The 12,511-nt window shown below is 32.8% G+C and overlaps 1 protein-coding gene across 1 annotated transcript in view; it reads left to right on the top strand.

The window, feature by feature from the left end:
• The first annotated feature begins 1,046 nt into the window (after positions 1-1,046).
• Positions 1,047-12,511, top strand: part of Map2k4 (mitogen-activated protein kinase kinase 4) — a 108,966-nt gene continuing 97,501 nt past the window's right edge. Inside the window, exon 1 of the mRNA XM_048798097.1 lies at positions 1,047-1,128. The gene's annotated coding sequence lies outside the window, so the exon portion shown is untranslated. The remainder of the gene's footprint in view (positions 1,129-12,511) is intronic.

The following is a 12,511-nucleotide window of genomic DNA, read 5'->3' on the forward strand; positions in this document are numbered from 1 at the left end:
TTGTCATTTGTATGATTAGGTACTCAGCAGTGGGTTATTTTTGTGGTGTATCAAAGGAACCTTGGCTATATTAGCACGTTTTTTCAGTTTTGTACATCATCAATGATAGCTTTTTCCAGTTTTGTACATCATCATTGGTAGCTGGCTCTTCTGAGAATCCTAAGAATTTTGGTAATTGGATGGGAAGGACTACTTAAAAAATATCCTTCCTTCAGTCTTGGTTCTTTTTCCTATGTGTTTTCATTGAATTTGTGTAAACACAGACTAAATGATTTTCCTCATTTTGTTCCTTGAAGTCAGTAATAAACACAAGCATAAGTAGATGACTAAAGAAACCGCATTTCAATAAACAAGGGGAATAAAACAATATTTTGTAAAGATTTCTGTTTTAAATGGCTTATTGTACTGGGTCCATTTTATAAAAATTAAATTTATATTTAGTGTATGTATGTTATAACCAGGTCCTGTTGGAAAATGTGTGCATGTTTCTAAGTGGGAATTCATATATATATATTTTTTTAAACCCCTGTAACTTACTTTGCCTTATTATCAGGCAAAGTTTTTTTTTTCTTCTGTAGATAATTTTAGCTTCTCTTCAGTAGTTTTTTGTTTTATCATTTGAAGTCAGCTGATTGATTGGAAATAAATGTTACTTTATCTGTGTTAAAAATTTTATAGTTTATAAATTACTAAAACTTGAACCATGAGTGGTGATTTATCATGGGTGCTTCTAAATTAATAATTTGAGTTAGTAAAATAACAATGTAATTGAGTTCATAGGATGAAAATATTGCAGAAATTTATGGAATTATCTGAAACTTCAAAGGGCTAATAGACTACTCTTTTTATTGAATAGATATGAAGATAAAGATTAGACATTGTGACACAATTTAAACTTGATTTCAGAGCCATATGATACATCTATTCAAAAGAGCCCCAGTGTTATCATTGTCTCTGTAATGTGGGGGTAATGTGATTTGAACTTTTCTTGAATTAGTTTTATTCAAAATGTAACATAGAAATACAGTGTCATTTTCTAATTTTGGTTTGTTTGATTTACAGTAAATGAACTGGAACTTATCTCTTTTACTTTAGGCTTTCAGATAAACTTCTGTGAAAAGGCACAAAGTAAGCTACAAATTTTGATATTATGCTACTTATTTTTTTCATATCCATCTTGGTATTGGGAATGTGTCCACTATTGTTTACATAACCAACCATGGTAAATTTACATGAAAAGAGCTTCCATTTTTCATTTTATTCCCTCACCCAGTGTTGTTATATTTTTGATTATAAATTGGTCTTATTTTTACTTGAATTAGGAAAAAAAATGTATATAGATGTTCAGATAGATGTTTATAGATATAGAAAAATATAATCAGTATTCAGGCTTTGTAATTTAAATTGTAAGTTGAAGAAATTTCACTTTTAAGATGGTGGTGCAGAAATTATTTAACTACATTCAAAGATATTGTGCTTTAAAATTTGCTTTTTTAAAAAACATATTTAATGCATTTTAATTTTTTTTTTTTAAACAAAACTTTTTTCTTCCCTCTTCCTTCTTTCCCGTTCCCATCATTCTGAATTAGGACATTAGTCTTGAAAGAATACAGAATAGATTTTCTATAGAAACGCAGTGTAGGTAAAGTTAAAACAAATGCATTTTGGACCTTAAACTTAGTCATATAAAGTACAGTTTAAAAAAATCTCAAGGAGGGTTGGGGTTGTGGCTTAGCGGTAGAGCACTCGCTTGGCACGTGCGAGGCCCTGGGTTCGATCCTCAGCACCACATAAAAATAAATAAAGTAAAGGTATTGTGTCCAACTACAACTAAAAAATATTAAAAAAATCTCAAGGAGACTACTTTTCAGTTAACATAAAAATATTCTAAAGTATAGTGTATGTGATTTTATCTTCTGCTTATTTATGGTCTGGGAAAGAATGATGACCAGTCTTTGATATGTATCATTTTTTAGTAAATTTGTTCATAGGGGGAAAAGTTTAATCTGGAGAAAAAATATTTCTAGTGTTTAAAAAAATTTTTTTATGGCATCAAAATGCTTAGTTTTGGTGGTTGACCATTGTGACTTCCTTTGAAATATAGTGAGCAAAAATTTATTTCTTGAATGGTTTACACCCATGATGTGAATATATAATAAATGAGAGATAAGGCAGCTATGTCCTAGGTCACAGATTTTAATCGGTCCATTCTTATCACTTTTCTCTTCCTTAAATAATAAACTAAAAATAATACATGATTTCCTGCCCATAGTGTCCTATGAATATGATATTTATATATATGTAATGAAGTTACAACTTTTGTTTATGCTATTTTAACTTTAATACAATTTGATAATTTTTAGCTTTTGTCTACATTTTGACAAAATATTTCTGTTTGTATATAACACAATTTAACTTTTGTTGACTTAAATTCTAATTCAAGAAAAAAGGGTTGACTTTTCTAAAATTTAACGTTCTATTCATACTATTTCTCTTTTCTCTAACTTAGTTGTATTTTGTACATAAAACAGGAAAAAATAATTATGTTAAATTTTAAAAATGTGTAGTTTCTGCAGATAACTCTAAATAGATTTAAAATGCCTTTGGACCTTCCAAATGGTTCTATCTTTTCCCCTTGTTGTAGGAATGATAGATTTGCAATGCTGCTTGCTTTGATAAATTTGGAAGACTCTAACAAGGAGGCTTGGGATAGCAGAACCTACTATAACATATAATCATGTGGGAGGGGCATGTGCATCTCCACTTTGTTGCTCAAACTCTATTCACACTGCTTTGTCCTCGTTTTTCACATTTTCCTTTTAGTTTCTTCCTCTCCTCTTTATGAGGCTCCTACTTTTCTTTTCAAGCTTTTGGGATTCAGCAGTTATATCTATTCATTTCTGAAGCACATTTTAGACACTTAGGAACCATCTAGCAAGTGAGATTTTTGAACAAAAGATGAATACCATAGGTACCTGGCCTTAGCAGATTACAGTATTGTGGAATAGAGTTGATCCTCTATTGATTATAAGCATCTAGCTACTGATGCTACATGAAAATTGATTAGGAGCTAAAGCCCGGTGGGGCACCTTTGCTCCTGCTATTCCATGAGAGGGTACGAGCATAAGGCATGCTGTGAGCCTGATGATAACTGCTTTTTAAACTTTTATTTACTGATTTATTTATTTATTTATTTTTGAGAAGGGCTCTTGCTATGTTGTTCATGCTGGCCTTGAAGTCCTATGCTTAAAGCAATCCTTCTGACTCAGTCTTCTGAATAGCTGGGACTATAGGCATGTGCCACTGTACCCAGTGCAATCATTGCTTTCTTAATCAGAGATTGACTCAGAAATCCAGCAAAGGGCCTACCCACCCAGCTGTCTGTGCTGGCTCAGACCTCAGTGGAAGACTCAGGACAAAGAGCACACACATCAGGGAGAGGAGGAGTTAGGGAGCTGGTAGGGATGGCCAGCATGACGTTGGTAGCTATATTATCAGTGTAGCTATCATTATCTATCTTTAGGATGACTTTTCAGTTACTTATATATGTGTTAATCCTATTTTTTTTTTTAAAACAAGGCTTGTCTGCTCTTATGGCTTAAAAATTAAAAGTACAATTTCGTAATGTTTGCCTACAACCTTCTGTTTATTCTAGAAGGCAGACATTAACTTAGTTATAAGAGGTTACTCATTTCTTAAAAATCATCAGAGAAGTGATTTCTCCCCTGTATACTCTAGTTTCCAGAAACTCCAGTTTTGTTCTAGGGGTATTCCAGAATTAGCAGAGAAACTTATATTTAATTTATTAAGAATAATTACGTATCATAAATTAATGGTACGATAGGGCATTAAGCACAAAATTAGATAATGTTAAAGTCTTATAAGTTTGAATACTGTTTTAAATGCTTAATTCTCTATCACAAATCAAAAAGATTTACTTTTAGATGATTCTGATGATTAATGGAAGCTCTGAAAGATTAATTTTTCCCATTGTTTGATTTTCACATAGCTTTTGTTCTTTAGATTGTTATATCACTCTATTCCAATCAGTTTATTATAATTGCCTGTAATAAGTTAGTGGAATTTTATTGGAGACTTACGTATTTACATGCACAAATGGTGTGAGATTATATATTTAATTTGGCATCCACACTCGTGGAGAAGTTTAATAAACCCACTGTAGACCTCATGATGTTCTGTTTTATAAATTAAAGTTTGTGTATTTATCTGATATTTGGTTTTCTAAATATATGTTTATTTAAGAAAATAAGTTAGACTTATTAAGATAGCAATGTTTTTTATATATTTAATATATATATTATATATGACATATAATATGTATATAGTTAATCCTGATGGATCATTGAATTTTTCAATATATAAGTACTGTGTGTGTGGGAACCCTTTCTATTTGTAAATACAGAATTCTAAATGTAGAATTTTCTACCTTTAGAAAGTTCTTTTAATCATTTGGAACACTTGTAGGTTAATCATTGGAGAATAATGCTTTTGTTCATGAAAGGGTATTTATGTAATTTATGATCACATTTGAATTATATCTCATTGGCCTTAATGAACTTACTTAAAGTTCTTTAGAATATGATTTACTTGCTTTTATAAAATGCTTTTTTTTCTTTTATAAACATCAACTTTACCTAGTATTGTCAGCATTCTGATTTTTTTTTAATATTTATTTATTTATTTTTTAGTTTTCGGCGGACACAACATCTTTTGTTTGTATGTGGTGCTGAGGATGGAACCTGTGCGGCACGCATGCCAGGCGAGCGCGCTACCGCTTGAGCCACATCCCCAGCCCAGCATTCTGATTTTTATTTTTTGGATAAGAACTTTGGCCCATTAAGGATCTTTGAGCATAGGTCCCCTCCCCGCCCCCTGAAAATGTCTAACAGAATCCTGTGGTAGTCTGAATGAGAGTAGTTAGAAGTTTTTTATAAACTCCTTTAATAAATTAGTTTTTATTTAAGGTACTTTTAGTTTTCCCCTCCCCCCACCGCATTGCTGTATTATTTTTGGCTCATAGCTGAAGACTTCTTGGGCTCTAAAGAAAATATTGGATAGTACTGCCTTTGCCTTTTATATTTTTGGTGGCTTTAAAAACTTTTTGTGCCCCACCCCTCTGTCCCTGCCCTGACTGGGGATCCAACTGTGGGTCTTCTAAAAATTTCTAGGCCTTCTAAAAACTGCTAGGCAGTTCTAAAAAAAAGTCCCTAAACCATATTCCCAGTGCTACCACCACCCCTCCATTGCGTCTTTTAAGAATTGTTCTCCTTGGGAATGTTTGCATAGCAATTGAATCTTTCTTTAGAAAATTATATGCTTAGGAACTGTTATCCTTGATGGAATTAATTGAAATTAGACTACAGGTGGTGATTATTATAGGTGACACTCTATATTGGTGTATTTGGAGGAAATGAAATGACTCAATTAATTGTAAAACTATTCTTTTACAATAAATATCCCTAGTAGTTTTTAAATTGGTGATAACAGTAAAGCAACAAAAAGAGGAGGAAGGATGTTTTGGCAATCTTTTCAGAAATTTGGGGTATATATTAATAAGTTTTACTGAGTTAATATAAAGTGTAAAAGATGATATTTTGACTTCTAATAAAGTGGGGTGTGGGTATAGTTAACCAGGAAAAGTAAGGAGTGGAAGGAGGATCAAGTCTTGTGCTTAAAATTAAGAGGTTTTCTAATTCAGCTAAATTTCTAAATTCCTGGTGTGTGTGTGTATGTGTGTGTGTGTGTGTGTGTGTGTATGTAGCAACAGTCTATAACTAATGACAAAAATTTTATCATTTTAAAATTATTAAATGCAGCAGAGCTTTTTAGCAGTCTTAGGAAATAAAATAACCACATTTGCTATTATCAAGTGTTAGTACAGTTAATTTAAAATTATATAGATAACAAAGTTAGTTGAAAAATGAAATTTTTGTAGGATTAGCTGTAAGCCAGGCTGATATCCACTATGTTTATTACTATCTGTGGGGACTTATATAAACAGCCAATACAAAGTCTATCTGCTTGGATAAACAACTTTTATACTAGTTTAAGGATTGTAGTAGTCTCATTTAGGCAGAATGGAGATTCACCTGTTTCCTTTATAACTTATACCATTCCAATGGGGTTGTTACTAATTATCTCTGACCTTGGAAGTTGGTTGGAACATGAATTCTGAAAATGATTTTTGTTCCTAAAAGAAGGAAGTTTTTAACAGCTGCTGCACCTTAAAAATAAGTTGGAGAAACTTAATGTGTGGTATTTTTAAAAAAATTTTTTAGTTGTCACTGGACCTGTATTTGTTTATATGTGATGCTGAGAATCAAACCCAGTGCCTCACACATGCTAGGCAAGTCTTTGCCACTGAGCTACACAACCCCAGTCCAATGTGTGGTGTTTTTGAAAAAAATAAATATATATATGGTGAATTCTTCCACATTGCAGAAAGTTCCCCTTCATATGCCAATTGAACTTTACTATTAATAACAAAGAGATGTTTGACAATATTTTTGTGGTTGAAGAGATTCAAAGTAGAAATGTGGAAAAGTTTCCCAATACTATTCACAACTACATTGAATCCCCAGTTAAAGTGGTTTCCATGTTAGCTTGCAAATTTCGGGTGATGGTTTTCAAATAAGGTTGGGAATTATTTGAATTCTCACTGTATGGTTTTATGAGTTTTTCTAAATCTAGACAGAAATATCCAGATTAAAAGGATATTTTAAAAGAAACTTGATCCCATCTTGGTGTTCATCTTCTTATGAGGTAAAACTGCCAGGTGAACATTAATCAAAAAAGAAGATCAAGTGTATACAAGTATACTCACCCTCTTTCAGTAAAGCTCTTATAAGGATAAGTAGCAGAGGCTCAAGTGTAACAGTTAAGAATCTATATTTGTGTATACTTTCTCTCTTTGTATCTATATAGTTTACATAGGTATCAGCAATAATAAAAACCCTGAGTTTTTAAAGATGGAGTGAATCTAGAGACTATTTTGAAGAAGAATATGACTTTGAGAGGTTAAGTATGGGTAGAGAAGTCATGTGGTAGAAATACTAAATAAATAAATAAAACTGGTTCTAAGCACTTTATATTAACTTAATTCTGATAACAACTTTATGAAGTGGGTATATCGTTATTACTGATGAGGAAACTGGAGCATTGAATTTAAGTAAAATTTACACATAGAGCTAATTTGTGGCAGACCTGAGTGACCTTGGTCTTGTTACTGGTTACATTGTAAAAGAACAGTGTTTTATTGATTCTTGGGTGTGGGGGAAAGCAGGGGTGCTCATATAAATGGTTTTCTAATCCAAATGGCTTTTGAGTGGTCTTCAACAGCAAATGTTCATGAGGTCTGGCATTTGTATTTTTTTTCTGATTGTCTGGCACCAGATAATTCTAAATCTTACTGAACATTATAAATTGGGGAATCTACCACTAGGAAAAAAAAAAAAAGTTTAATTTGAAACAAAAACTTTGTCCCTGTTTAGACAGATGTAGGGAATGATTTGCTCCAGACCTCTCAAATGACTTGTGTGTTGGGGGTGGGGGGGCAGTCGAACAAGAGTAGTAGGTTGGGAGATGTGTAGTTAGTGGACAAGTGGCATAACTGAGCTGCGTGAGGACCAACTGTGTATATAACTGTCTGAAGAATAAGTTGACATTTTTAGCAAAAGGTATTTCCCTCCCATGCCCACTTTTTGACAGGATGGAATAAAGAATATAATTGTACTTGAAAGAATTTTTTAATGATAGAATTTTTCAGACACACATAAAAATGATATGACACCCTGAATGTACCTGTTACCTAGTATCAACAGTTATCATTTCATGACCAGTATTGTTTATTTTGTTTCTCCTCCATTCACCAATGTATACTGTAGTATTTTATTTAATAAATATTTAGGGAACTGCTAAGGATTGAACCTAGAGTCTTGCACATTAATAAACACATGCTCTACCACTGAGTTGCATGCACTCCCTGCAGTCTACTGAAATATTTTAAATTCTGATTATCATTATTTCATCCATATAAATGTCAGTCACATGTCTTATAAGTGATAAGGACCCTAATATATTTAGCCTCCAATATTATTATCATAGCATTATATAACAAGACAAAGTTATCAGATAGCAACCCAGTGTTCACATTACCCCAAGAGCTTTGTTACTTTATTTACAGTTAATTTGTTCAAGTCAAAATTTCATCAAGGTCCAGGCACACATTTTGTTTGGTTGATATCTCCTCCAATCTATAATAGTTCCCTCTTCTCTCGTTTTTCATGTCATTTATTGAAAAATAAATTACATTTTATTTTGTTGTATTTTATACATCCTTTAATGCTATTTAACATGTTCCTGTGTGGTCTGCGTTTCCCATTAACTTAACCAGAGATTTAATATTAGGCAAGAACACCACATAGGTGATAACTGTGTACTTCCTATTGTATCACATCAGGAGGTGTATGATTTCTGATTATAGCTTTTGTTAAGATTCATCAGTAGGCTTTAGTGTTACCAGTGTGATTGATATAGAATAAATTCCTCACCAACCTTTCACCTAATAATTTTTTTTTAAAAAATATTTATTTATTTATTTTTTTAGTTATCGGGGGGCACAACATCTTTGTTTGTATGTGGTGCTGAGGATTGAACCCGGGCCGCACGCATGCCAGGCGAGCGCGCTACCGCTTGAGCCACATCCCCAGCCCTCACCTAATAATTTTGTCTAAATTATTTCATTAGGTTTAGATAACTCTTATTTCTTACCATTATGGGCCCTGCAAGTGGTCACTATGATTAGCCAAAAATCAAAGTTTGTGTTTGGAGCATAGCATTGAAGCAAATTGTAGAATTAAGCATTGATCATCTCTGACATAACTGTGACAGTATTGAAGGTTATGAAAGTGTGTGTCTATGTGCACACACATTATGCACAAAAATCTATTGGGGCTTTCTGTGTTATGAGAAGGTAAAAACTGGACGTCTGTCCTTCATAACCTGGTACATGAATTGATTTACTCATTAATCAAAGGATTTTTTTCTCCCTAATGAAAAAAGTCAATCTCTGAAGTTAATCAAAAGCCACATTAAAGTATGACATTCTATAATGAAATTGAAGAATAGTGGATATGCAGGACTGATTTCTTCCAAATTAAGAATCTAGCTTTTTATACCTGCCAATCCCAATAGAATCTAGCTTTTTAAATTCAAATTCAGTGCTTAGAATGCTCAGGTCTTTCAGGTACCTTCCCAGTACTTGGGAATAAGAATCGAAAGGCAGTTTGGTAGTTGGTAGAGTGCTTGCCTCGAATACACAAACCATGGGTTCAATCCCCCCATCCCCCGCCCCACAAAAAATGGGCAGTTTGGTGAGAACAGAAGTCAGAGTGCTTAACCAATATATATAAAAGCAGAACAAAACTAAACAAAACAATAAAATACAAAACCTTATTTTCCAACTAGCAGTTGCTGTTTTAGCACCCAGTAAGTTTTTGTCCAACGGGGGGTCATTCCTCCCTCAGCAGTAATAATTTCTTAGCCAGCTCTCCTTTTCACTATTTTTATTCTGTCATCCAGTTTTAAATTCTTCAGGTCTTTCCCTCATGATGTTCTAAAACTGACTTGATCCTTTGATTTCTGTCTTGGATTGTAAGAATGTACAAGTTTTAAGTAACAAATTAGAAACATTTCAGTCAGGATATTCTCCAGTACTACATACACTTGAAGTAGATAGGATACAACATATCCTCTTTGAGTGCCTTTCACTCATGATTAGTCTTAATTTAGTCTAACCTTAAAAAAAAACAAACCTCTATTTATAGAATACATTTATGGTCAACCGATAGTTCTTAATTATGTCCATTGAGAAGCAAAAGTCTTATTCACGTCTTAATGTTTTTGAAATTGGGAGGTATTTCATGAGGGTCAAAAGAAGCTATTCAGATGAGGGAGAGGAGTATAATAGTGCTGTAGTTACTGTTTGTACATATACAATACTAGCTTTGTATAGAAAATGCCTATTCATTTTCTACCTCTCTTATTTGCCTTGGTAATAACACAGTTGGATTTCATTTAAATTTGACTGTGCTTTGTTTCTTTGAGCAAATGGTACTTAGACTATGAAATTGTATCTTATAGCTTTCTTTATTCTAATCTGCTTGTTAATGTAGTTCTTACAGAACTGAAGTCCAGAATAGTTACTTATGATTAAAGGGAATCCTTGTTGGTTTTGGGGCAGATATGGAAGAATACATCAAATTTACCTTTGACAAAAATCTGGCTTGCTTTTGTGGTTAATAATATTATTTTAAGTAGACTTTCCAAGGAGAAGTCATATTTGTTTGTTTTGGTAGCTCTTTGTTTGTGTGTTGCTGTGAATACTTTACCTGTTAGCTGAAATGTAAATATCCAGTGTAAATCTCTGTAGCCCTGGGGCCACTCAGTGGAGCTTCAGGTTAGTGTCCTTCAGCCAAGAACATCATTGTTTTTTCTTTGTCATGTCACACAAATCTTTTCATCACATCATGACACATATAAAAAAGGTTCGACAGTCCTGATAGAGAAACTACTTATGGTATTGTTAGAAAATGTGGTTAAGTTCCTCATTTCAATAATGGGAGGTGGAGAATTTAAGAAGTGTAGAGATATAGGGTGTTGTGGGTTTTACCAAAAAGGAAAAATACATATGGACCTATGACTAGCGAACACTTTAGTTCCTTACTAACATTTAAGTAAGCTATTCTTCTGAGACTATCTGTGTCTCCACGGTGAGAGCTCTATGGGCTCTGGGAATAGAAATCAGAACAAGCCTTGGGACTTTTCTTGATATAGCTTTCATAAGTTTGCATGAATGTTATGTTTCTTGTTCCATTAGAAAGATGGCTGCCACAAAATAAGAGGCAGTTATGTGGATGATTTTCCAGAAATCTTAATATATTTCTATTGGTGCATAGTGAGACAGTAACTTAAAACTTAGGGATGCTTAATGAGAATGTTGAGGAGTCTGATTGAGAGGCAGAGGTCATTATAATCTATCACAGTGGCTGGTGCATTATGAAGAAAGTTCTACACTGTTGACAGTTCTACAAAGAAAATTGTATAGGGGTTGTTCAAGGTAGGGTTTATGCTTACTTGACTTTATGTGGCTCTTGTTGATTCGAGCACAAATTTGAGGCTTATAAATAAATTGTCCTATGGATTTGGCAGAATTTTAGGCATTACATTGATTTAAAGTGGTCTGGGCACCTAGATAAAGTACTGTGTACCTTTACTGACACTTGTTAAGCTGTAAACATTCCTTCCTTCTTCCTGGCTAAAACTCTCAGCACCATGTGTAGCAATAGTGTTTCTATGAGTGGAATTAATGCATGTGTGTAGCAGATAGGCCTTTCTAATTGAGAATATGAAAGATGAAAGGATAAAATAACTCTTTAAATGAGGTGGGATAAATTAGGGATGAAAAGAATTAACACACTCTTTCTCTTTTTCCCTAAATTTAAGGTAGAAATATATTAATAGTAACAGCTGCACCTTTTATGTATCCATTTGGAACTTCTAATTGTATAACTATGGAATTCCAACTCTTAGATTTTCATGGAGTAGGCTTGCAGAATCATTGGTACATGGAGTTGTGGTTGTATTGAATAGGTTTCTTGTTTTATTAGTGATTAAGATATTAAATTTAGGGCTGGGGCTGTGGCTCAAGTGGTAGTGCGCTTGCCTAGCATGCATGAGGCACTGGGTTCGATTCTCAGCACCACATAAAAATAAAATAAAGATATTGTGTCCACCTAAAACTAAAAAATTAATATTTAAAAAAAGATATTAAATTTAGGTGGTACATATGCTTCAAAAATCACAAAAATTATTTATGAAGTATTAAAAGATGATGGAAATGTGGAAATGTCTAAATTGTTTCAGCAGGTATATGAAAGTGCCTATATACACACACACACACACACACACACACATACATATATTTAGACCATTAAAAAAAAAAAAAAACTTGTTTTCTAGGTTTAAGATTAAGTTTAGAGAACAAGGTGTCTCCTTTTAGAAAGGTCTGCAATAACTGGCAAGGAGATTGTAATTAAAACAACAAAAAAATTCTTTTTTTCTTGGGGGGAAAAACAATTTTAAAAGGAAAATCTAGCTTGCTTTTTATTCTAGCACCTTGGATTAATCACAAGTGACATTTTGAAGAATAGCCTGTGTGTGTACAAATAAATTACCATACCTGAACATGTTTTCCTAAAATGATAATTTATTAATCCAATTACTTGCTGCCTTGTTAAAAAAGTTCTTATTACATTATTAATGTTTTCTAGTGTTAATTATTTTTAATCATTTTCCCCTTAGTAACAGTGTAATATTCCAGTTATGGATATACCATAATTTTTAAAGTAATATAGCATTAATATCACTGCTTTAAGCAACATCTTTGCTTAATCTTTAATTTCCTTAGGATTTTTTTTTTTTTTTTTTTTTT

This window comes from Marmota marmota, unplaced genomic scaffold (assembly GCF_001458135.2).
Source record: "Marmota marmota marmota unplaced genomic scaffold, marMar, whole genome shotgun sequence".
Taxonomy (NCBI): domain Eukaryota; kingdom Metazoa; phylum Chordata; class Mammalia; order Rodentia; family Sciuridae; genus Marmota; species Marmota marmota.